At 44.6% G+C, this 26962-nt stretch overlaps 1 protein-coding gene and 1 long non-coding RNA gene across 43 annotated transcripts in view; one reads left to right on the top strand and one right to left on the bottom strand.

The window, feature by feature from the left end:
• The window catches only part of LOC114486617 (uncharacterized), a 323771-nt gene extending 307706 nt beyond the window's left edge, over positions 1-16065 (bottom strand). For 30 of the 42 annotated variants that reach the window (XR_008617884.1, XR_008617908.1, XR_008617909.1 and 27 more), the window contains exons 1-3: positions 15888-16065; positions 13189-13263; positions 12278-12374 (exon numbers count right to left, since the gene is read on the bottom strand). The gene's annotated coding sequence lies outside the window, so the exon portion shown is untranslated. Of the gene's footprint in view, positions 1-2894; positions 3012-8735; positions 9053-11243; positions 11627-12277; positions 12375-13188; positions 13264-15887 lie in introns of those variants that run through there. The other 12 variants (XR_008617902.1, XR_008617892.1, XR_008617900.1 and 9 more) reach the window with 8 other exon arrangements.
• A 2615-nt stretch (positions 16066-18680) lies between these two features.
• On the top strand, positions 18681-26067 carry LOC114486543 (uncharacterized). The gene is made up of 3 exons (XR_003680406.2): positions 18681-18736; positions 24010-24180; positions 25864-26067. It is a non-coding gene; the product is annotated as an uncharacterized lncRNA (long non-coding RNA).
• The last annotated feature ends 895 nt before the right edge of the window (positions 26068-26962 follow it).

Raw genomic sequence — 26962 nt, 5'->3', positions numbered from 1 at the left:
CCCGTGAGCCATGGCCGCTGAGCCTGCGCGTCCGGAGCCTGTGCTCCGCAACGGGAGAGGCCGCAACAGTGAGAGGCCCGCAAAAAATAAAAAAAGTAACACCTAGTCTCAAAAATTATATAAGTAAGACTCATATGCCCCTGCCCTATTATCTCTGGAAAAAATAATAAAATCAAATATCCAAATCTGCTTAGTAGTGACCCCCACCAAGGCTCAGCAGCCTCAGCTCCACCAGGCAGAGTACCAGCCTCGATTTTCTTGCTTCCTTCGGCACCGTCAAGGTACTCTGTGGAATCTAAATCTTCTCCTGGTTGCAGGGAAACATTCATGCACAAAGGGACAAAATCACCTCCCAATTAGCATCCTAAGAACCTTAAGGAATGGGTATGCCATACAACACTCTCAGTGAGGGAACCGACACTTGGAAGATCATATATAGGGCTGTGATTTAGATCAGGATATTATAATTTTCTTTTCCAGTAGAGTGCATTTCTTCACCCATTTGGAACAATTTTTACTTGACTGCACTCCCTCTTAATTTCACACTCACAAGAGCTTGGATCCATTAACGCCAAGGATGGCTGCTGAACATAGTTGTAAATTAGAGAGGTTGAACAGTATGAAATAGCCAATAACCATTTTTACATACAAAAAAAAAAAGCAGTATCATAGGTACAAACTAATACAATGAAAAATCCCAAGGGTTTCCGGTGTGCTAAAGTGTCTTTAAGTAGAATTTTTGCTTTCTCTGGAGGATTTCATTGTTTCCCTGAAAGGCATCTCTAGGTTTCTTCCAACCCTCACAGCTATATGTCAAAAGTCAATCCTCTAACTGCCTTGGGAAGTTTTGTCTCAGAGAAACTATACAGCAGAAAAATCCAGGCTTCTTTCAGAGGATAATTCCGAAACCATAGGAAATAATCCGATAAAAATATAGGACCTTTTAACTTGTGAAGGCAATAGAAACGCTTTCCAAAGTGTAAACAGTTTAAGACTCTATAATACCTGGTTCTTCCACCTCAGCAAAGGAGTTTGTTCCATCCCTGCTGAAGAAAATCTCCATCAAGACATTACAGGTGATTTAGCTTGCAAACTAGTTTAGTCCTGTATGAGCTCCACCAAATTGTATTTATGGACTTTCATAAAGTGAGAGCATCAAAGACGCTTCACCTAGGTCTCCAGGCTGGGCTGCCACAGGGGCCAATGAAAGCAAACGCCTTAATTTAAGATCCCTTCATTCACAGCCGAGCTGCCCCCACCGCCTTTCTGCTGCCCTCCGCCTCTCCCAGCTCCCACCTCGCTGGGAAGTGTAAATGCAAGGATTGGGTTTTATCCCCCAGGGGGCCCAGTACAGAAACACAGCATGAAAATAAAGCATACAGGATAATATGCTTATTCTCTGGGGGGGGTAAATGTTTACACTACACTTGCTCCTTGCAGATCCTGCACTTCCTCTTTTTTTTTTTTAATTTATTTATTTTATTTTTGGCTGCACTGGGTCTTTGTTGCAGTGCGTGGGCTTCTCATTGCGGTGGGTTCTCTTGTGGCCCACGGGCTCTAGAACGCAGGCTCAGTAGTTGTGGCGCACGGGCCCAGCCGCTGCGCGGCACGTGGGATCTTCCCAGATGAGGGCTCGAACCCGCGTCCCCTGCATCGGCAGGCGGACTCTCAACCACTGCGCCACCAGGGAAGCCCACGCGCTTCCTCTTACTTGCCCTCCTCAGGCCAGCATCCAACAGTGCTGCCTAAGAAGGTCACCTAGGCCTTCTCTTGCAACAGCACAGAAATAACTCATCTTGACAAGGATATGGATGTGGGGATACAGGCGTATGCAGACATAAGAACGCGTGTGCATAATCCTTTTTCTCTAGGCTATGCCTGTTCTGGCCAGGATTGAGACGGTTTGGTTACTATTTATAGAAGAGGCAACAGCAAAGAGGGTAAGAGGTCTGGCTCTCCCCAAAGGAAGCAATGATCATCAGTGACTGCTAAGATCACAAGAGAGACAACACTTACTAGGCACATCTTCTGAATTATTCTTGCTGAAAAAATATAATATCTAACCTGAGTAAGGTCAACCTCTAAATCTAACTACCAGTTCACAGAAAATGGAGAGGGACAGAGGAACAAAAAGTAAAGCCACAGGTCCGACGTAAGCAGGAGGGTAGATGTCACGGTGGCAGCACGTGGAGTGCTCTTTAACCACTAGACAAACTAGTGCCCAGCACGTGGATCCTTCTACGGTGTCTTGCCGTGCGGGCATTCCTTCCCTGTGTCTAGAGGGATCCCACACTTGGGCAGATTTTATTTTATTTTTTTTTAACATCTTTATTGGAGTATAATTGCTTTACAGTGGTGTGTTAGTTTCTGCTTTATAACAAAGTGAATCAGCTCTACATATACATATGTCCCCATATCTCTTCCCTCTCGCGTCTCCCTCCCTCCCACCCTCCCTATCCCACTCCTCTAGGTGGTCACAGAGCACCGAGCTGATCTCCCTGTGCCACGCGGCTGCTTCCCACTAGCTATCCACCCTACATTTGGTAGTGTATATATGTCAGTGCCGCTCTCTCACTTCGTCCCAGCTTCCCCTTCCCCTCCCCGTGTCCTCAAGTCCATGCTCTACATCTGCGTCTTTATTCCTGTCCTGCCCCTAGGTTCTTCAGAACCTTTTTTTTTTTTTTAGATTGCATATATATGTGTTAGCATACGGTATTTGTTTTTCTCTTTCTGACTTACTTCACTCTGTAGGACAGACTCTAGGTCCACCCACCTCACTACAGACAACTCAATTTCGTTTCTTTTTATGGCTGAGTCATATTCCATTGTACATGTGTGTTGGGTAGATTTTAAATCACCCCTTTATTTCTTCCTCTCATCGAGCAAACGCCTACCTCTTTGTGTGCTGAGAATGCTATAGTCCACGCGGTTAGACTGCCACCTACGCTGCCCGGATTCTCTTCCCGCCAGGGTTCTAGGTCGGAGTCACCCACAGAGACTTCGGGCAAGATCTGAGAGGCACAAGTGAAGTCTTCAGTAGGACGTGGTGACAGAAGAACAAGTCCCAGGGGTCCTCGCTCCCCTCTTCTTCACATTTAGCTCTTTTTCCCAATTGTGAGCCCTGCAGACCACCAGTGCCCCACTCCCAGTGACGTGGTCACAGACCCTCTGCAGCTACCCAGAAGCAGCAGCTTCCCAAGGAAGCTTTCCACCAGTTCCCCCTTCACAGTCCCACTTCAGCAGCCACATGGCTTGTCTCCTCAGATCTCCCCACGAGCTCTGACTCGCCCCTTAGGCCAGAGCTCCACTCATTTCTTAAGGAAGTGAGTCCTCTGATCTTCCAGCTCCCCTTTCTGGACCTTCCCTTCCCCTGACCCTCCCACAATATGTAAGGTTTAATTCCTATAATAAATACCTCAGCCCACACTCAGAGGGCACTGCTTCCCCGGGGAACCCTGTATGACACACATCTATCATCTCCAGGAGCTGGATCGGCTTCCCAGAGCCTCCCAAGATAGACAGTTCCAATCCTTCTTCAGGAGAGCCTGTGGAGGCCGGGAGGGTCCCGGCGATCTCTCACCATCGACCTCACTCCTTCCGGTGATCACACCCAGCACCTCAGTGTTTCTGCTGGGGTGCGGTTTCACCCCTCTTACATCAGGTCACTCTCTCTCCGAAGACCACCCAGGGCATTTAATCGGATTCTTTTGTTTAACTGGAGCTCATTTACTCTAGCTTTTAGAATCATTTTTCCAAGTGTTTTATTCCACACATTCAGTGTTTCTTCTAAATAGTCACATTTGACCAGTATGTGTTTACATCTTTATCTAATCCATTGATCCATGGGAAAGGGCCAAGGACAAATTGCTACTGTTACAGACTCCTCTCAAGGAGTCTCTTTTGGATATGACTGTCATGTCCAGGTTTCCACGGGACCCCAGGTAAATCAACATCTAATGTAGGAGACTTGGTCAAATTAGGCAGTGTAAAAGTTAAACAAATAAAGAGATATACCACCAGTGGCTTTAAATCTGGGAAAAGAGTGCATCACTGAAAATAGGAAGAGACGATAGGGCAGGTGTTTTCACACTGTATGCAAGATATCCAAGATGATACATTTCATTTTAGATGCCTTAGGTTGGAGGTCTGTGGAGAAAAACCCGAACTCAAATGGACACTTGCATAGGAGTGATACTGTATTTGAATACACAAGGGTAGATTCATTCTTTAAAAGGTAATAAATAGGGGCTTCCCTGGTGGCGCAGTGGTTGCGCGTCCGCCTGCCGATGCGGGGGAACCGGGTTCGCGCCCCGGTCTGGGAGGATCCCACGTGCCGCGGAGCGGCTGGGCCCATGAGCCATGGCCGCTGGGCCTGCGCGTCCGGAGCCTGTGCTCCGCAACGGGAGAGGCCACAACAGAGGGAGGCCCGCGTACCGCAAAAAAAAAAAAAAAAAAAAAAAAGGTAATAAATAGGTAAAGACAGAAAAAAGGGGGAGGCCAAAAATAGTACATTAGTAATGTCTGTGTCGTATGCCCACATGATCTCCTGAAAGTTAGTAGCTGCTCCTAGCACATTACCATTTACATAGTAAATATGTAGATATATGTAAAGTTAATTTACATATTTACATCAATTTGGATCTCCAGGACTAGGAACCACATGGAGAGTTAAGAAACCACATGATTCTCCTAGTATCACCTCCTTAAGCCCAGTATTGTTGAACAAGGAAGATTCTCTTAACTTATTTATACATGATGACCAGGAGAGTGACCCAAATTGTAGAACACATTTTATCTAAGTTTGCCCCTTTGCTGGAATGGGACTTTTTCCCCCCATTTAAATATCTTCAGACTTTGATCCACATGTGGACAGAACTGTGAGACTGCCCATCACTCGGGGACTGGTTGAATAAACTCTGCAGCTCTCAAGGGGATGAGAAGCATCTACGTATCTGCTAAGTAGTGACTGTCAAGACACATGGCATAAAAATGTGAAAAACCGAGGTAGAGGAAAATATGTATCTCAAGCTAACATCTATCTAAGAAAGTGGAGATGGAGGAGATACCTGTCAACTACAAACTGGCACTTGCCATCTGCCTCTACAAGGATTAAATCATGTGCTGCTACAGCTGCTGATTTTCAACACCCCCTGAAAGGAGTTCAGGGTGGAGAGCAGAAATGAGGCACTCTGTGCTCTGGGAAAACTGGCAGAACAGGCCTTCAGATAGTTAGATATTTTCAGGAGAGGATTTTATGAGGCCAATTCTTGCATCTCCTTGTGTCTCGAAAAGCACTAAAATTATTAATGGCTTGTGACTAGCAGCAAGTGTCTGTCAAAATGTGTGCCTGACTGCACATACCCCCTTCACTAAAATCACATATATACTGACCTCCCCGCTACCTCTTCGAAGCAATTTCTCAGAGCTATCTGAGATGCTGTCTCCCAGGGTATAGTCCTCATTTTGCCCCAGATAAAACTTAACTCACAACTCTCACGTTGTGCATATTTTTTCAGTCAACATGATGTACGCTATCCCTCAAGTCAGGTCAACAAAACACACTTTCCACATCTGTTGAAATCTATTCTTTAATCAGATAACTACTCAACATTCAGAGGGGTGTCCTCCAAGATGCCATGAAGTATACCCAAATACTGCCCCAAACTTTCTGTACAGATCCTTTATAACACAATGGCTCTAATGTATTACTTCCATACACAAATTAAATGCTAACAAAGAAAAGATGAAGTTATAAGTAAAAATATGTTCACTAAAATAAAACAAAACCGAGGCCCGCGTACCGCAAAAAAAAAAAAAAAAAAAAAAAAGGTAATAAATAGGTAAAGACAGAAAAAAGGGGGAGGCCAAAAATAGTACATTAGTAATGTCTGTGTCGTATGCCCACATGATCTCCTGAAAGTTAGTAGCTGCTCCTAGCACATTACCATTTACATAGTAAATATGTAGATATATGTAAAGTTAATTTACATATTTACATCAATTTGGATCTCCAGGACTAGGAACCACATGGAGAGTTAAGAAACCACATGATTCTCCTAGTATCACCTCCTTAAGCCCAGTATTGTTGAACAAGGAAGATTCTCTTAACTTATTTATACATGATGACCAGGAGAGTGACCCAAATTGTAGAACACATTTTATCTAAGTTTGCCCCTTTGCTGGAATGGGACTTTTTCCCCCCATTTAAATATCTTCAGACTTTGATCCACATGTGGACAGAACTGTGAGACTGCCCATCACTCGGGGACTGGTTGAATAAACTCTGCAGCTCTCAAGGGGATGAGAAGCATCTACGTATCTGCTAAGTAGTGACTGTCAAGACACATGGCATAAAAATGTGAAAAACCGAGGTAGAGGAAAATATGTATCTCAAGCTAACATCTATCTAAGAAAGTGGAGATGGAGGAGATACCTGTCAACTACAAACTGGCACTTGCCATCTGCCTCTACAAGGATTAAATCATGTGCTGCTACAGCTGCTGATTTTCAACACCCCCTGAAAGGAGTTCAGGGTGGAGAGCAGAAATGAGGCACTCTGTGCTCTGGGAAAACTGGCAGAACAGGCCTTCAGATAGTTAGATATTTTCAGGAGAGGATTTTATGAACCCAATTCTTGTATCTCCTCATATCTAGAAAAGCACTAAAATCCTGCATGGTGATGTCTTCTCCTCGTGACTAGCAGTAACCTTCATGACACTAACAGAAACCTCTGCAAAAAATATGTGCTTGGGGCTTCCCTGGTGGCGCAGTGGTTGAGAGTCCGCCTGCCGATGCAGGGGACGCGGGTTCGTGCCCCGGTCCGGGAGGATCCCACGTGCCGCGGAGCGGCTGGGCCCGTGAGCCATGGCCGCTGGGCCTGCGCGTCCGGAGCCTGTGCTCCGCGGCGGGAGAGGCCACAGCAGTGAGAGGTCCGTGTACCGCAAAAAAAAAAAAAATAATGTGCATGCACTCTCCATTCACCAAAATCACCGTCTCCCCCCCTCTTTGGAGCAGTTTCTCAGAGCTATCTGAGATACTGCCTCCTGGGCTATAGTCCTCATTTTGCCCCAGATAAAACTTAATTCACGTTGTGCATTTTTTTTAAGTCGGCAGCCAATAGCTACACATACTTGCTCCTATAAAAAAAAAAAAGAATGATAAACAATGAAGTTTAAAAAATTACTTATGGTGGACGGGGAGACAAAAATGGAAGCCAGACTTCTCGGAATAGATCTTGTTTTACATGACTTTAAAACAAAGTTCAGTGAAATTTAACATAACCACACTACAACTCTAAAGCAGAATGAAACAGATAAATTTAACCACCAAGCACGTTTTTAGATTGTACAGAGAACAATTCATTTCAAGTGACTTTAAAAGACAATAATTTGACTGTACATCCCCAGTGGTATATACTCTAAAGATGAAAAGAACTACACAATAAATTCAAACTGGTTTTGATAATCATATTTTAATACTATTTTATATCGTTCTTCTGAAATATTAATTATATATATAGTTATAGATAACTTTATAAAGAAAGAGAAAACAAATAATTAATTATTGGTAAGAATTCACTATTCAGTTTCTCTTTATAAAGAAAGAAAAGGAAGAAAGGTGCAAGGGGGAGAGAGGAAGGAAGGAAGGAAGGAAGGAAGGAAGGAAGGAAGGAAGGAAGGAAGGAAGGAAGGAAGGAAGGAAGGAAGGAAGGGAAGGAAACAATGACCAACCTAGTAGCAATAAGCACCCACCACACCCAGGTTGTGGTCTCTAAATAATACTGTTGCCCATGAAGGAATGCCAGCTCCTCGGAAAGATGCTTAATTCCAGGGTTAGGGCAAGAAATACACAAGATAAGCCTAGAACATCTTGTCATACCAGAAAATAAGGGGGCTGCTGAATATGCCTGAAGGACTCATAAACCAAACTTGAAGAGGCTCCCACTGACCCAGACAGGACAATTTGAGCGTTGATAAGAAAAATCCATCAAAGAAGTACCAAATATGTTTACTACAACCATTAATATGTTTAAACATCCATAAGTTCAATATGATACTTTAAACACATTAAGTGATCAACTGATCAAGCTGATGTTAAAAAAACCAACTCACTGAAACTAGTAAAGAGAGAGAGAGAGAGAGAGAGAGAGAGAAATAGAGAGAGAGGTGTTTGTGAATCTAGTATCTATCTGGGCTTTCCTGTGCATACTATACATCAGGATAATCAAACTGTTGGTATCGGGAAAGTATTACAGTAACTAAATGAAGAAGAAATGAAAGAATATCACAGATCTAGACAATCATCTTCCAAGCTGTTAAGGCCACAAAAATAGAGACGCTGTGCACCTTATGGAAGAGTGTGGTTTTTTTAAGCCATCATTTTTTTAGCAGCACTTACTAAAATATTTATGGATGATATATTAGGATGTCTGTGTTTTCTTGAAAATAATCCAGAAAGGGGGCTGGGAGACCACCAAGGAGGTTGAGATACAGATAGAACAAAATTGGCCAATGGTTGTCACAGCTGGGAGATGGTAAATGGAAGTTCATTGCACTGTTCTCTCTACTTTTGCATATGTTTGAAATTTTCCGTAATCAATTTTTTTAAACTGATGAGGTTTTGAAGCCAAACTGTCTGGGTTTGAATCCCAATTCAGCTACTTAATAGAGATGTAATCTTGGGCAAATTACAGCAAGTTGTGTAACTTCTCTGTAACTCGCCTTCCCCATCTGTAAAAAGGGATGATACAAATGGCCTGTTATGAGGATCAAATGATAGAATACATATAAAGTATCTAGAATAATTCCTAACACACAGTAAACACTTACACGTTAGCTATGATCATTTTTAGGGTCCACAAAATTGGATGAAGTCTTGGCTTAGAGTTTCTGGGCTGTTAAATGGTTAAGATTGGCTCATGAGAAATTGTCATTCCTTCTTCTTACTGAGGGGCATAACAGGCGTCCGGCAATCCCCTTTCCTCCACACACAGCCAAACAGACTACAAAGGTTGACCAGTCTTTCAGCTTTCACCATTCTGATGCACTATCTGCTGCTCCCAAAGAAGGAGAGGCTTCAGGTCAATGCCGCCACGTGCTTCTCTCCACTCCCCAAGGGACTGCTCTTTCTCTCCCAGCACCATGTCCAGGGCCAGCCCACAGCCCCTCGCTGAGACCTCTAGTGGTGGTGCAGTTTGGCAGAAAACCAGTAGACAGGAGTCAAAAGCCCTGGATCTTCATCTTGTCTCTGTCCCCGAATAGCTGTGCAACCTTGGATAATGGCTTGATCTTCCCAGAATCTGGGCAACAAGATGTTGCCAACATTTGGGGAACTCCTGTCTTGAAACTCCCTTTGGAGACTATTAGAAAATTCTTGTGAGCCCCCTTCGATGACAGCAAACCTTCAGCCTCCGAGGGTAAAATCATAATCACACACAGCCAAGATGATGTGAATGGAGTACGTAATAAAGCTGTCTTTGGTTTAAAACCTGATGTGACTATTAATAAGGGCGATCAAATTTCCTTTCAGGAAGCATATACTGACTTTTAAAAACAGTCCTGAAGAAGAGCAGTGACCAAATTCCCAGATTAAACATAAATAGCTTCTTCAGAAGATGTCTGCCTTACAAAACTTTCCTTGCGCTATGTTTGCTAATTTTTCTTTAAGCCACCTTCATTACTTTTAAGTCTCACCTTAAAAAGAATCATAGTGATGCCACCTACAAAGTACTTGAGTGTGTGGGCTTTGTCCTTTGTATAGACGTATTCACGTAGGTAAATTTACAAGTCAAAAAATCATAAAATTATTCATATTTCAATTTAACAGCTTAAAGAAATTCAGTACCAGTGGGAGCTTGACTGATTGTGTTTCATCCTCTGTAAAATGGGGCTCAAAGTAATATGCCTACCTCATAGGGTTGTTTTAAGGATTAAGTGAGTAAATATATGAAAAGTATTTAGACAAACTAGCTTATAATAAAAGCCATATACGTGTTAGTTACTATTATCCTTATTAATATTTCACTGTTTCCAGTTCTCAAAAATGAAATGTCTCTCATTCAGTTTCATTTTTCATTCATCCTGTTTATGGCAAATGTATTGATAGATTCATATCTGAGTGCATACACATTTCTGAGGATTCGAAAGGCTCTTAAAATTTCTTCCTATATTTAGGCAGGCATTCTTATCTTGATAGATAAGCTTACATGCAAATACTTGGGTTTCTACATAAGGGCTCCAACACAGACACTGATTATGGGATGACTACATACTTCTGGTTTTCAGAAAATACCTATACATACCTATCAATCAGCAAATATTTACTGCATGCCAACTCTACCCAAGTTAATGTGGTAGGAAGTACGGAAATACAAGGAAGAAAAAGGCACAAGCCTATTCCTGGGGAGGAGAGTATCCCAGTTGAAGAAGGAGAAACATTTGCATATGAATCCGATCGCACCAGTTATGGTTACAGGTCACCTGCGAGTGCTAAGTGACTGGGGCAAAGGTAATGATGTTCTTCCACCTGCAGTGGAAGAACAGGGGTGGGGAAAAGGCAGAGAAGGCTCTAGCAACCAGGATAGTTCAAAATCCTTTTGGAGAAAATGGACCTAAGCCGAGGCTTTAGCGATGAGTAAGATTCAGAAAAGGGAAAAGGGTGGGGAAGGGCATGGACAAAGGGAAGGAGAGATTCTGAGTGGACACTGGGAGACCACACAGACTCAAGCAGGGAGCTGGGGTAAAGAAATCGTGGCAGAGAGAGTTAGCACAGGTATCCAGACTCTGTGACCCCAGCCTAAAGAATTTCAACTTTATAAGTCAGAAAGAGAAAAACAAATACCGTATGCTAACACATATATATGGAATCTAAAACAACAACAATAACCAAAAAAAGGTTCTGAAGAACCTAGGGGCAGGACAGGAATAAAGACACAGAGGTAGAGAATGGACTTGAGGACATGGGGAGGGGGAAGGGTAAGCTGGGACAAAGTGAGAGAGTGGCATGGACATATATACACTACCGAAAGTAAAATAGATAGCTAGTGGGAAGCAGCCGCATAGCACAGGGAGATCAGCTCGGTGCTTTGTGACCACCTGGAGGGGTGGGTTGGGGAGGGCGGGAGGTAGACGCAAGAGGGAGGGGATATGGGGCTATATGTATACGTATAGCTGATTCACTTTGTTATACAGCAGAAACTAACACACCATTGTAAAGCAATTATACTCTAATAAAGAGGTTAAAACTAAAAAAAGAATTTCAACTTTATCTCACGAGTGATACAAAGGTAATAAGGGTTTTGAGCAAAGCTTTGACATGAGTCAAGTAGTATTTTAAGAAAATTTCTAGATTTGGGGTCCAAAGAGCCTTCTATGGCTGAATTATTTGCAGATATGGGCATTTGTGATTCCTTTCTCTCCCATTTTCAAGAATTCTGTGGCCCATTTGCCTGTGTTTACAACACTGTCGATTCATATAATCCCTCAGAGTTGAGTTCCCCTTTCCAAAACAGGACAAGACTGAGGTAGCAAGCATGTGATTTGCCAGAAACTAAATCCGTCTCGTACACAGACTGCATGGCCACGTGATCCTTCTAAATTGGGTACCGACAACTCCTCAGGCTCTGAAACTGTTAGAAGAGAGACACATGTATTCAAATGCTGTCTCTCTTCCCTTAGTAGATTGTTATGGAAATAGAGAAGCATTGCTTCTTTCTTTTTTCCCATGGTAAAAATATTTTCTTCTTTTTCCTGATTGTATAAATAATACATGCTTACTGTCAAAAATTAAAATACATCAAAGAATAAGGAAGAAATCACCTGGAGTCCTAATCCTTCTGAGACAACCATCATTAATATTTAGAGATTCACTTTTTAAGCACCTCAACGTGTACAAATACCTAAACCCACATATTTTGTAATTTAATGATGGTTTTCAGTAATGTGCTGGTAATGTAAATGTCTTACTATTTAGTCATTTTGTTGCCTTTCAACTTTCCCTTCTTCTCTTTCCCACCCCTCAGTCCTGCCCTTCCTATACCCAGCTTTATAGACTTAGTATGTAACTTCCATAATTTTATGCTCTTATAAACATACGACATACACATATATAGGATTTTTACACTTCATTGTTAAATTTATAAAAGTAGCAGCCATCAAATACATTTCTCTGCACATATTTTGCCCGCTAAACAGTGCATTATGAAAATTCCTCTGTTAAGTGATATTTAATTCATTCTTTTTAATATGTCATGAGATAATAATATTTATTGAGTACTTACTATGTGCCAGGGACTGTTTCCATAGTATGTTGCCAATTTTACTTAATTCTCACAAAAACCTTCTGAGATTGCTATCGCTGTTGTCCTCATTTTATGGCTGAGAAAACAGAGACATAGAAGCTTAGCACCATTCCTGAGGCCATTCATCATACATGTAAGAGGATATAGGGATTAAAGCCCAGGCAGCCTGACACGAGAGCCATGCTGTTTACCCCTGTACCATGCGGCTGAGCCAGGCATGGTGGGTCTCCCAACCAGCCCATCACTAATGGGCATTCTCTTGATTCCAGTTTTTTGCCACTACAATAATACTCCAATAAATATCCTGATCTATGGGTGTTTTATTTCTTTTATCCAACAAATATTTATTGAGGACCTACTCTGTGCCAGAAACTGCTCCAGATGCTAGAGTTCCAGTGGTAAGGGAAACAGATGCAATACTAGTTTTCATAGAGCTCACATTCTTGCAGGAGAAGACGATAAATGAATGAACAAACGAGTGAACAAATGAACAAGAAAAATAGGAGATAATGCCATTGAGTCATATGTAGAGAATTAAAATAGGGTAATGTGATAGAGAGCCACTTGGTGATAACTACAGATATTTCTTACATGACACAGATCCCCAAATGGGAGACTGCTGGGTTGAAAGATATGTTTTTTTTAACTTTAATAATTATTGCTACTTTGCTTCCTAAAAGGCTTATTTCCAACAAATCTCCTTTCTAACAACAGAAATACAGATTTAAAAAATAAACTTTTCTTGTCTTCCTTTTTGACTCACTAAGGAAAGTTTTTAAAGATTTTTCTTTCTCTGCTAACTATGCTGACCTATTTCAAATTCAACATATATAAATGTACATGAGCTACAAGGTAAACATCAAAAATTAACTTTATATTACTTTACGTACTTTTTAAAGCTTGTGCACTTCTTTTTCACATCTTTATTGGAGTATAATTGCTTCACAATGTCGTATCAGTTTCTGCTGTACAACAAAGTGAATCAGCCATATGTACACATATATCCCCATATCCCCTCCCCCTTGAGCCTCCCTCCCACCCTCCCTATCCCATCCCTCTAGGTCATCACAAAGCTGTGTACTTTTATATCACTTTGTGTATACTTTGTGTACGTGTGTATGGCTATTCCCATGAAATCAAGAATATGGGTCTCAAAGAACACTCTCAAAGGAAACAGTGGATTTGTCAGTGAGCTGGGGGTGGAAAACTGTCTTGCTCCCATTCTTAATACAGATAGTGAAAGCAAACATTTTTAAAAGCTAGTTGAACACAGCTGAGCTTTACAAAATAGCAAGGAAGCAAGACTTGTAGATTGAAAAGGGACTCCTATAAAAAACATCTTGATAAACATTAAAAAGCAACCTTGATATGTATAACTGATTCACTTTGTTGTAAAGGAGAAACTAACACACTATTGTAAAACAGTTATACTCCAATAAAGATGTTAAAAAAAAATAAAATAAAATAAATAAAAGGTAAAAAAAAAAAAAAAAAAAAAAGCAACCTTGAGGGGCTGAGGTATTTCAGGTGTAGCAACCAAAAGAATACCACTGAATCTGCCATCCATAGCCTAGGGAGCTAGACTTTCCCACCACAACCCTTTCCTTATTTATAGGCCTGTCTGGTTATCACAAGTTCTCAGGGACTGTCATTATTTAAAGGACTTATAAATATGCAACAGGTATTTCATGGGAGAAAATGCAACTGAATAACTTCCAATCACCCTGAGATGCAGGAAGGAGGAGAGCCTGTCCTACTGGCTCTCACCAGTTCCATGACCCTTCAGCCATGCCGGGGAAAAGCCAGCAGCACTCGGATACCTCCTTTCTGCAAAATGCCCTGCCAAATCAGCGTGAGGGCATGGCAGCTTCCATACCTAAACCCAGCCCCTCCATTTTAAAGGGCTACATGCTCTTATTTGTGCAGGAAAGCAGGGTTTTAATTTAACCGTGTTCCGTAAGCAAAAGAAGTGGAAAGAATTCTACGCCTAATCGTTGTGTTTTTTTTTTTTCCTCCCTTGAAATTTGATCATATTCCTAACTTTAGTCATACTGCCTGGTTTCCTTTCCTTAATGGAGTGAAATTTATGTCTGTGATTAGAGAATTGGCTTGGGAAAACCATTTGAGTTTTTAAAGTTACATGTTTTAACAATAATAGATATGGGAACCCTGGAAGAAAACCAGTATGTTTTGGATGTTAATTCAGACATCATAATGACTTGCTATTTCAATCCACAGTTAGTAGGTAATGGTGGTATTAGACATATTCAAGAGGGGAAAAATTGAGTTGAAAGTTTTCAGAAGGATAGCATAGTGATAAATTTAAAATTATAGCCTAGATGTACAGCTTTTGGGCTAAAATGTCTGGAATTATTTTGTAAATAAAGAATAAGGCGACATGCATCAAAAGAGTAGCTTTTCGGGAAGTGCATTTACTACAAGCGTGACATGAATTCTAACATTCATAGACACAGGAAAAAAGAGATCAGATGTTCTTTGCTTTATGCAATAGATATGTTCCTTAATTCAACTGTATTTTTCAATGTATCAGGGAAACTCACTAGAAATGAAACGATGTGGTCAGACCTTTAGGGGAAGAGGGGCAAGGCCACAAAAATGCCCTTTGCCCAACACAAACAGGCTAAATACCTCCTGGCTGGAGGCTGCTGGGGGTGTCTAGGAGCTCTGTCCTCAGAGCTGCACAAATCTGCATGTAAATGTCTCTACCTTCTTGCTGTGTGACTTAGAGCAAGTTCCTTAACGCTCCTGAGCCTCATCTACAAAATGGGGTGTTAGCAGTACATCCACTTCAGAGGACATTGTGAGAATTAAATGAGATAATGTACTAATGTACGTAAAACAGAGAAGACATTAATTACATTTCAGTTCCTTCTTCCTTCCCACCCAGTTTTTATGTTGGCTCTGCGATAAATGAGTTGGAAGAAAGGACTCCCAAAGGAAAAAAAAGAGGTGGATGTAGGGGTGAAAAGGAAGAGCTGCCTGGAAGTGGCCTGTACTTCACTTGGAAAAACAATCTCAATTAAAGAACCAAAGAAACACCACCCGTATCTGAAGCATAACCCGTAGACAACCCTCTCTTGCAGCACAGAATGCTTCTTCTATATGAATAATTGCCTCCTAATGCTTTTAATTTCTAAGTCTTTCTAATCAAGGCATACTTAGTCATTTACATAGCTGTGATATTATAAATATATAATTTATGTCACCCACTCAATACTGTTCATTTAAATGCTACGGGCCTAGGAATAGTGCTTGTCCCAAAACAAGTATTAAAATATTTATTAATTCTAACAGCATGATAGCCTAAAAAAAATTTCCAAAATATCATAAGCATAGCAAAAATGAAAAGCCAAATCTATGCTCGCAAGTGGTTATTTAACATCCAAATTCTACATTCTTAAATATCACTACAGCATAGAGCATTCTCCATAACATGTAGGAAAGTACATTTGAGAAGGCTAAGTGACTCTCGAGTCTTTTTCAGCGGTTAATGACGTTAAAAATACAGGATTAAAAATTGTATAGAAGTATTTTCTGGCTAAGAACTTTCATTTTCGTAGACCCTCACTTGCCATTTCCATCAGTCTCTCGGGTGACTTTGGGTGAAGGTCCGTTTTTCACAAGGAACCAAATGTTGATCGCTTGACAAGAGTTGCGGGCTGCATCAGTCGGGACACGTGAAGAACCGCAGAATCACCCTGAGGTGCTGGGCACTTTATTTGCTGCAGAAGCCACTTGTTCCCACACACGGGATGAAATTTCAGAGCTTGGGCCTGACGGAGATTATACACCATCATGGGCTTTTAGGATACCTCGTGAGTAGGTGAAACTGCCAATATTCTCTCCCTAAATGCCAAAGGCCAGCACTACAGATAGAGGAATCAGGATGCGGTTAATCACATCTAGCACAGACAGGAACTGAGAGCAAGTAAGACACGTTTTAAATCAACTTTAAAGCTAGTGTCTTTTGCAGCCATCTCTCTTTTTTTGAATGCAGATGGGTAATAGTCAGATACCTGTGGGCAATGCATGCCCTGCCTTAAAGAGACCGGTCTGATGATAAAGCTGTCTTGACTTCATTCAAGAATCTAAATTACCCAATCTCCTTACATGGTGTGAGAAGTCATTTGGCAAGGAGAATTTTTGTTTGTTTGTTTGTTTGTTGCGGTACGCGGGCCTCTCACTGTTGCGGCCTCTCCCGTTGCGGAGCACAGGCTCCGGACGCGCAGGCTCAGCGGCCGTGGCTCACGGGCCCAGCCGCTCCGCGGCCTGTGGGATCCTCCCGGACCGGGGCACGAACCCGTGTCCCCTGCGTCGACAGGCGGACTCTCAACCACTGCGCCACCAGGGAAGCCCGGCAAGGAGAATTTTTAAGTTCATTTCTTTCTTTGTTCTCCATGTCCCTGAGATCTACCTACAGAGCCTGGTTTTCTAGACAATTTGCCACAAGTTGTTTTTTTGTTTTTTTGTTTTTTTAATTATAGCTAAAGACTACTGAAATATTTGAGACTCCTTTTATTCCACATTGTAAAAACAAATAATCATTCATGTAAGTTACAAAATCAATTCAGTAAAGAGGGGAAAAATTATACAAACTCGTGATTTGCGTAACACAAGTCCGCACAACTAGACTGTCTCCCATCTTCTCTTAAACATTTAACTAGTTCTTTCGGCATCATGTTTAGACGGTTTTACATAGCACCAATCCTCTAATGAAAACACTTAAATAAGATTTCATACTAACATGGCTTTATCCTAACATTTCTTAAACGAATACAGAAAAAAATCCATTATAGTCAATTCTTGGCTCCCCATTTCCACCAACATCCACTCCGTCACCACTGCCAGCTCCAAACTGCTCTACTGCAGTGGAATTATGTTCCAATGTTAAATTGCTATAATTCAAGTTTCCAGACTAGAGGCAAAGCAGCCGTAGAGATAGTCGTTCTGAGGCGAATTAGCAAATGAAAAGAAGTGTGTTGTAGGAGAACTCAGGGAGCTGGGGAAGGAACTTTGTGGCGGAAAGAAGGAAGGAACTCCCCCAGGCTGTTTCCAGGCCCTTTTACCCACCTCTCACCCTCATTCCTCTGTGTCTTCCTGGGGTTTTGCTGCTGTGGATTTAAGCGGGTTTGAAGCAGCGGGAGGGCGGCTGAAAGGTGACGGCCACTCGGTGCTGGGGCTAAAGAATCCTGAAGAGTTCAACTCGGGCTCCAACTACTGCCCACTCTGTCTCTCTCCTCCGCTCCTAACGTCCTGCTACTCAGCTGGGTCCTTGCCAAGTAAAGAGCGGCTGAAGCAGGGACCAGAGCAAACACTTCTGGAAGATAATTCCTTGTTGTAGAAAATGAGCTGTAAGCAAATCAATAAAGCATCATTCCTATGAGCCGCTACCTGACCTAGAAATTACATTGTTCTACCGAGCCCTCCTTTGAAATGAGATTCCACTGCTTCCCCACACCCCTTCATTGAATGAAGATTCATTCAGAATTATTATGTGTCAGGTCCTCTGCCAGACACAGGGGGGAGGCACAAAGATGACATGACAAAAAGATGAGCCCTGCCCTCAACGTGCTGGGAAGGGGGTGGTGGAGGGAAGGAGTATAAACTCTTAACTTCTCTCTGTAGCTCCTTTTCCCCTTTAATCAAGCCCACATGTTTAACGCAGGGGAACTGAATGCGGTGAGGAGGGAAGGATTATAAAAATGTTCACTTTCATCCTACAGATATGAGAAAATAAGAACATATTGCCCTGACTCGACAACTTTATGGCTCCGAATAACGCCAGCACACGGTAAATCAAGGCAGCCTTGCACGGGCTGCAGCGAACGGGCACCTCACCTTTGCTCGGGGAGGGAGCCCCGGTGATGCCAGCCCAGCGCCAGGCTGCCCAGGGCCCCAGACGGGAGGAGGAAGGGCCGAGGAAGACAGGAGCCCCACCTGCTCTCAGAGCCGACAAAAGCCCACCAACCCCCAGGCCCTCCGCAAACCTTCCTTCTCTTCTTAAGAAATGACAGAAATCAGGAAATATTACTTCAGCTTGCAGGCTTCTGTCCTGGCCTATCAAACCCACAGAGAAGTCCCAGCAAATTACTGGAAACTGCACTTTGAACTTAGCCCCTGGCAAGGAGCCCAGTCAAACACAAATGTAAAAAGTTCCTCTCCTCCGAGGGGCCCCTGCACCAGGGTGTCCCTATAGACACCGGGAGAGCTGATTGCAACAGGTTGGAATGAGGCCCTGAGTCAGGAAAACAAGCCCTGACCAGTATGATTTCCTACTGCCTGTGTTGTTTCTCAAAAAAGTTTTCTTTGGCTTGCTCTCCCTCGTTTTGTTGGACTGGGTTACAGGCTCAGGTCCCATCGAGGAAAAGACTGGCACCATTTTCACAAAAATGCTTGATCGTGCCTGGTTCCCAAACGGTAAGTCGGGTAATGTCAGGGGAGAGCAGGGGTCGGGGGACCGGTCAGGCCAGTTGCTAAGCAAATTCTCTGAGCTCCTAGGGCCTCCAGAAGTAATTAGCTGGTAAACCCGGTGGATATTTCCACCTCCCGCAGGGAGACAATCTTCCTCTGACCACTAGACTTCCCTCCACGGTGTTACAAGACACCAACAACAGGGGCTGTCAGAGCATAAGCTGCTTCTCCTTCTTCAGAGGAAACGACTAAAACATTGGCCTCCTTCTAGCTCTGTTCTATTTCTAAGAAAACTCAATTTGCACACACAAATAAACTGACTCATTATAAAACTAAGAGGTCAAAGAGAGACAGATAACACTGAAGGTTAGACAGCTGGAGAAACAAGCCTCCATTCCAGCTGCAGTGGGAACCCCTAGGAGGCAGCAGCAGATCCCCGGGGGAGCCATCAGCAACCTGCGAAGTGGAGAGGCTGTGCTCCTCGTCCACCTTCTGTCAGATCAAACATTCCTTTCCCCAGTACTGAAACGGATGCAAATCACCGCCAGATCGGCCAGCAGTGACCTAACTCTCCTAATGTGCAGTTATTCTAACTGCTTTCTCATAATGGGGCTTTTCCCTATGATACTTGTATTGTTTCATAGGCAGAGTATGAAGAGTGCAGTGATCTACTCTTCCGATAACCTTATAAAGAAAATTCCCCCCAATGTGTTTTTTAAAGCCCCGTGTTCTCTCTACAGCTCTCGCAGGGATTGGTAGAACTGCTTGTTCCATCTCTAAGCCCACAGCTTCCCCCTTCCCTGCCTCCCTGACCTCTGACTGACCCAGTTCTACACTAACCAACAGTCAGTGAACACCACACAATTCCCCGCCAGAACGCTATCGGTAAAGTCTCCTTTATAGGGCACTCCCGGCTGGCCCTGGCATATTCCAGGGTGCTTCCCAGAGCTTTTGCACTGTGATTGTCAAAGCTGAGCGCTACCATTTGCTCTCCCCTCTCCTACCTCCCGGTGGTCCCAGGAGAAGTAATGCAAGAAGAACAATACACCCAGACCCCATATAAAGTCTATCAAGATGGTGCGTTCAGGTGAATTGCCCTCTCATCCAGGCATTCAATACGCATTTCTAATGATTCGCCCTAACAAAGCCAATCTTACCATGTAGATGGCTCTCAGGCGCTGTGTCCTCATCTACAAAATGACCTGGGAGAAAAGTACCTAACACCTCGGGAGGCTGTCCCGATAGATGGCCAGTGTGAGCGGCCACACTCAGCATAGGGGAGAGGCCCAGTGAATAGCTGGAAATAGGAGATTGGACGCGGGACAAGAGGTCACACCGGGAAGGGAGCCTCTGGTGCCTCCCAGGAAAGTGAAGCCTGCCGGTGTATGAACCCCGCCCCCCATGAGAAAAGGGCAAGAACAAACAGCAGTGTCAGGAACTGAGTTTGGTGGATAGCAGGCGTTAGAGTAGCGTGTCTTGAACTCAGGTGTCACGAGAAGCCCCAGGAACGCTTGACCAACGGGCAGACTCCTCAGCCGCCCCCAGCTTTCTCCCAGGGGTTCTGATCCACTTGGTCTCGTCAGGCCCCAGGGGATTCTGATGCTGGACAGTCACAAACCACAGTTTGAAAAACACTAACTTAGAGAAAGAAAGGAAGAAGAGAATCAGGAAGGGTGAAAACAGAAAGGCGTGGAAGGCAGCAAGAGACAGTCTAGAAAATGGAAGAACCAAGATGGTGTAGCAGTAGTTCAGAATCTAAAAAGAAAAGAGGGGCTTCCCTGGTGGCGCAGTGGTTGAGAATCTGCCTGCCGATGCAGGGGACACGGGTTCGAGCCCTGGCCTGGGAGGATCCCACGTGCCGCGGAGCAGCTGGGCCCGTGAGCCACAACTACTGAGCCTACGCTCTGGAGCCCGTGCTCCGCAACAAGAGAGGCCGCGACAGTGAGAGGCCCGCGCACCGCGATGAAGAGTGGCCCCCGCTCGCCGCAACTGGAGAAAGCCCTCGCACAGAAACGAAGACCCAACGCAGCCAAAAAATTAATTAATTAATTAATTAATTAAAAATCTTTGCATACGATGTGATTTTAAGAAAGCAAAAAAGAAAAAGAAAAGAGTTTGCCGAGAAGCTGGGGCGGGGGGGTGGGGGGAGGGATAACGGGGAGGCCAAGGACATTTAGATCTCCAGCAAGGCCTGAGTCTCTATAAGACCAAGTCTCCATAAGACAAAGATAGGAAGTAGATTATTTTGCTTTATTCTGTTAAATGCTCAAAAATACAATAAACAAACAAGCATTCTTAAATTCGTATTATGCCAATATGATGTTCAAGTGAAAATGTTCCAATACTCAAATTAACTTTTTCTGAAAAGCAGCTTTATTCAAGCAATATGGATAGTTGGCTGCCTGGAGGTATACAACTAAATCATCAGCATCTGCACAGAACTAAGACCACTCTAGGTATACTAATAACAACAGGTGATGCATTTGTAACCATCCACTTCTTCAATTCATTAGTTACATTAAGGACCCAAACACATGTTCTAAGTCAAGGAGACACAGAAAGCTAGAAGAACCGAGGTTGCAAAGAAGGCCTCCATCTCCATCCAGAAATCCAAGGAACCAATGAATTTCAGTTGTGTCAAGTCACATGGAAGACTAGAGCCATGGGGCTGCTGTCTAGCCATGTGGGTGATGGCTTAGTGAGGGGAAAATTCAGAGCGCTTCCCCACCGGACAATGTCCCGGTGCAAAAAAGCCTTCCCACCCCCCCCCCCCAATCTCCGTTCATTGGACCACAACCACCTTTTGATGACAACAGGAAAAATTATTTTTAATTGCCCTATAAAGAAGGCAATACAAAGACCCACAGAATATAAAGCAAAGGGATGAAAAACAGGAGACAAAAGATGTCCCGGAGATCCACCGTGTGACTAATAGGGATTCCAGAAAGAGAGAAGAGAGAATGTAGCATGAAGAAATTATCAAAGAAATAATATGAGAAAATGTCCCACACCTGAAGGACACAAGTGAGGGCCCATTCAGGGAGCATCACGCTGGATAATAGAAGATTTACAGCAGAACACGTCAGTGTCAAGTTGAGAAGACCCTAAAAGCTTCCATAAAGAAAAAAAAGGTCACAAATAAAGGACCGGTGGTCAGAATTGCTATCACACTCCTCAGCAGCAATACCTTCACCGGGAAGACAAGAGAACAATGCCTTCAAAATTCTGAAGGGAAGGGATATCCAAAATCTAGGTTTATATAACCAAGCATACTAGTAACTAACACTCTATATGACACGGAGGCTGGGTGGACTACTCTTTCTTCTCTCACTGAGCGTGGCTTTTTTAAGGCCCCCGCTAGGGATTATCTGGCCCAGGTTTTCTCTCTTAAGGAGCTGCTTTTACCCAGGCGAGATGCACTAAGAGCTCTCCCCATAATACCCCATGCTCAGTGGATTTAAACTCTGCTGCCTGACCTCACAACCCCTTGCCTTAATCTTTAGTTTCTTGACCACCTTTACTAGTAACCTTGCTATCTGTCCCCACTCCCCATGCAATTTGGGCCCTCACCTCCACTTTTTTTTTTTTTTTTTTTTCTTTTTTTGGCCATACCATGTGGCTTGTGGGATCTTAGTTCCCTGGCCAGGGATTGAACCTGGGCCCTCAGCAGTGAGAGCACAGAGTCCTAACCACTGGACTGCCAGGAGAGTCCCTCCACATTTTCAACGTAAGCTTCTCTCCAGGGCCCAGAGGTGCTGTACACGGCTCTTTACGTACACTCCTCCTAAATGCAAGGGCAGCCCCACTTAGCCTGTGCCACCCTAACAGTGGGCCTAAAACAGGAAAGGTCAAGTGGGGCCCGATGGAGGCTCAGAGCAAAAGGGAAATAAGGGCACCTGCTACTAAGACACGCCCCGGGACGACAATGGAAGAGTGTTGTGTTTTGTCCGTATCTGAGCTCTCCAGTGTAGAAGAACACACAGGGATTCTGGGAAGAAGCTCTTTTCAGAAACAGGCATTTTCCCAGAACACCATCCTTGTCATGACTCTCAGGATCCTTCAACCTGATGGTGGAAAAGAATCTCTGTGGCGCTTGGGTTCAGCAGAGAAGAGGTAACCCCGTTGCCTTACTCCATCATGATTCACAGAATGTCCCTAAATAACAACATGTGCCCCAAAAAGCATCTGAGACTTTAGGACATCCTAGATATTAGGATTTTAAAAATTAGGTGAACTTCCTTTCTATTTGGAAATGTACAATACAAATTCCCCCAAGGCTCCAGTCCTGGTGTACCACCAGCACCATGCTCGACCTGTCCAAAATCTAATTCATGACCTCCTTCCCTAAAACTCCTCCTCCAACTTCCTTATTTTAGCTACTGGCATCACCAGCCTCCCGTTCACATGGTCCTAAAATTGGGTGTGTTCTTTGCATCCTTCCACACGCTCACGTCCGGGTGCTGAAATCCCGTCCGACCTGGAGAGTCCTGCTGGCCCTCCTCTGCGTGAGCTCCCCTCATGCCCTGCCCACCTTCCCAGGGTCACTCCAGTTTCAGGTTCTCATCCCCTCCACCTAGTCCATAGCTTCCCGACTACTGCCACTAAATAAATGAATCCAGGGAAGAGTTCTGATCGTTTTCTGTAGCAGAGACCACACAAAGCTGCCTTCCAACATCCATTTTCCCTTCTCTCTTAGTAACAGAACCCCGACTTTCAGCTAGTCACATCCCTGCCCAGAATAAAGTGTACATTTTTTTAGGTCCCCTGAAACTAAGTGTGGCAATACGATTCAGTTCTGGTCGATGAGATGTAAAAAACTGGGTCGTGAGGGACCGCTGAGAAGGCTGATTAAAGCGTGCTGACTCCGCTGGGATGCGTGCCCCTTTTCCTTTTCACTCCTCCTTCCAGCCTGCAATGCAAGCATGGTGGGTGGAGTCCAGCAGCCATCATGGACCATGAGGTAACCGTGAGAAGGAAAGCCTGCTTCGCTGAACAGGAAAGCAAAACACTAGGAGGGGTCTGGGTCCCTGATGGCTGCATGGGACTTGCATGCCTGCCCCAAATTCGCCAATCTTGAAGGATCTTATATAAGGAAGTAACTCTTCTCCGCTTAAGCTACTATTTTTCAGGTCTCTGTTACTCACAGCTGCATGCAAAACATAACTGACCAAATTTTGCTCTCAAAAATCATCGGTGGCCCCTGGATTCCAATGAAACAATGTCCAGATTGGCCAAGCTCCCAGGGCAATCCCAAATCTGGACTGAAACTTCTTTTCCAGGCTTGTCTTCCAACTTCTGTCCTTCACGCAATTTATAATCCAGCCAGACGAAACAGCTGTGATTCCCAAGGAGCATGGCCATTACCTACGGCCTTCAAGAGAACTGCAGAACTTGAGAGCTGAAGCCCTCAGCGAGCCTCTAGAGCAGTGGGTTTATAACAGCTGTCGTCGGTGAGTCTCCCTTTCCATTCAGTAAACAAATATCTTTCACAAAACTGCAATACCTAAAAGATAGGAGCAGAGCCGCTGTGATTTGAAAACCACTGGCCTGGTCCCAAGTTTGTTTGTTTTTTTTAAGCGAGGAAACTGAGGCCCATATGGATGGGAGTTGGTATCACGGGTCCCAGGCTAACCCAGGCTTCACCTACTCTGTTCTTTTCATTACTTTTTACCAATAGGTGATGCAAAGAGAGGTGCTCAATAAAAGCAAAATAAAGTGTAGCAAGTTTTCAGATAACTATTATTTCTGGTTAAAGGAAGATGAAATGATTCTAAACAAGGATTCCTGGGCCTTCTCAGTCCCCATCGACTAGGTTGACTAGGGATACAACATAAAGAACAGGGGACCCTGGGTTAATTCCAGTCAATCTGGAATTTTCTGAACACCATGTTTCCCATTCAGACCCATGGTCAAAGGAGCTGCTGTAATTAGCCCAGCGCCCAGAGATGTGGGATTATATACCAGGTCAAAAGATGTGTCTGCCCACGATACTCACAAAATCCCATGGAGCAGTGTTTTACACTATTAAAAATTATCAAGATGCTGGCTTCCCTGAGAAAACCACATTCTGTTTCGTGCTTCAGTCACCACGAGTGGCAAACTGAGTTGAAGATGTTAAACTGTGAGACCCGCCTTTGCCTTGGGGGTACTGGTAAAACCCTGACTCTACCTGACTGTGTTTAAGGAAGGTCGCTGCTCCATGTAACACAGAGAGGGAAGGAATCACTGAAAGTCAAAGGAAGGAACCGAAGAGACCATCAAGTTCCACTTCATTGAGGTGCGGTTCTGCTTTGTATGCTTTGTACACTTACTTGTTTTGGATTAGGTCCCTTCTCTCTACTTGGATAATAAAATCACGGAGGACAAACAAGATGCATGTATAAGGTTAACGTCGCCTAAGGAAAAAAGAACTGGGCTGTGACTGTTGAGCAGGAAAAGACAGAGTACGGGGAAGAAACAGAACTTGTGTAGGGTCCCAAAGGGTACTGGGGGCTAAAAACGTTCCTCCGGGCAGTCTGCCTGTTCTCCAGAGAGAGGGCAAGGAGAACAGTCTCGGAACCGGGGCGGAGAGGATGAGGCCAAATGCAACGGACCGCAAACCATCACTGCATGTTCAACAGACTCGGGTTTGCAAACGCACCTCTCTCCTCTGGAGTCGCCAAATCCGACGCACAGCCTGACTGCGCACACGGTGTGTGACCTGGGGCACGTGATCTCGCTAAAACATCTGTAACATGGAGATGATAACACAGTACCTATTTGATGGGCTGTTATGAGGAATAAAGGAAAGTACCACACAGAACGTGGCACACGGGAAGTACTCAATAAATGTTAGCTATTACCGCGTTGTACACTCATATATATTCCATCTCCCCAGCTAAACCATAAATCCCTTAAAAGCAGACACCATGCTCTTACTTCTCCACTGAACACAGAATCCACACTTAGATGCTTTCGGTGTTGGTTGATAGATTAATGGGCACTGGAAGAGGAGGCAAAGCTCATTAGATTACATGTGCCAGCATGTTCCTTCCAGAAACTCCCTATCAGCCCTTTATTTGGGGGAGAAGGCAGCAAATCCCCGCGCCTTTAAAAAAATATCAAAGTGTCCCCCATCTTCTCCTATTTTCCAGATCAAAGAAGAGAGCTGTCAAGGGCACGCTAGGGACGGCAGAGCCGGGGAAGTGACGGAGGGACGCGGCTCCCGGCCGAGGCCTGCAGCTCCCGGCCGAGGCCTGCAGCTCGGGCTCCGGCCGGGGCGGCTCGGCCCTCCCCGCGTGCAGCCTCCGCGTCCAGACTTGCGCCGCAGCTCCCGGGACACCCGCTCGGCCTTCTCCTCCGCAGACGGCGCCGCCCTTCTCGGACAGCGCGGTTCACGCCAGAAAACCCCACGGCCGGCCGTGCCTTTTCACTGGTAATGATCCAAGTGGAGGCCGTCGGGGGCGGAGGCAAGCACCCTTTCAGGAACTCTGCGTGCTTCAAATTCAGATTCAAAACAGCACTCGGGGCTCGCCCGTCTCCGAGTTTTCGGAAACAGGGGCGCCCTCCCGGGGTGGCAGGTGAGGTCACGTGGCCGCCTTCCCAGCGGCCCTCGCCCCTCCCGTCTGGGGAATCTGGTTACCTGCAAGGTCGGGCCGCTTCTCCCAGTCTGGCTGGAGGCCGGAGGGACTGGGTGCGGGGGGTGGAGAAACCAGAACCCTAGGAGGAGGGAAACAGGTTTCCTTTTGGGGGGCACCCGTGCTGCAGGCGCATGTGGCTGGAAGAAAAATGCCAGTTACCTTTGTACGTCTTGAGACAAAGACAGAAAGGGGGTGCTTCCCCGCAGCCCTGCAAGTGACATGCGTACCTGAAGGTGTCCTGGGTGGGCACCAAAGACGTTGGCAGCCACACCGTGATGGGGCAAATCACAGGGTCATAGCGTAAGCAGTGGCTACTGAGGATGGCTGTATAATAGGCGCATTATGGAAAGCACCCCTGGCTCCTGCAGAGCCGGGGAGTGAAAAATTGCTTTTACGGAGCCATTAAGTGAGCAGTAGTGTGCGGGTCTTCCACTGTGTCAGGAGGAGGTTGTGCACGATATACAGTCGCAGGTGTCGTGCGAGGTCTTCACGGAGCCCCACATACGAACAAGTGTGTTGGCACGCGCCAACCGTGTGGGTCTTAGGAACATCCCCGCTATTTTTCCTTAAGACAAAGGAGGAACCATTTCCCTCCACTCCAGTATTTGGGGAA

This window comes from Physeter macrocephalus, chromosome 7, assembly GCF_002837175.3.
Source record: "Physeter macrocephalus isolate SW-GA chromosome 7, ASM283717v5, whole genome shotgun sequence".
NCBI lineage: Eukaryota > Metazoa > Chordata > Mammalia > Artiodactyla > Physeteridae > Physeter > Physeter macrocephalus.
Note: the sequence above shows the minus strand (reverse complement) of the source record. Positions and strands in the feature narration are given on the sequence as shown.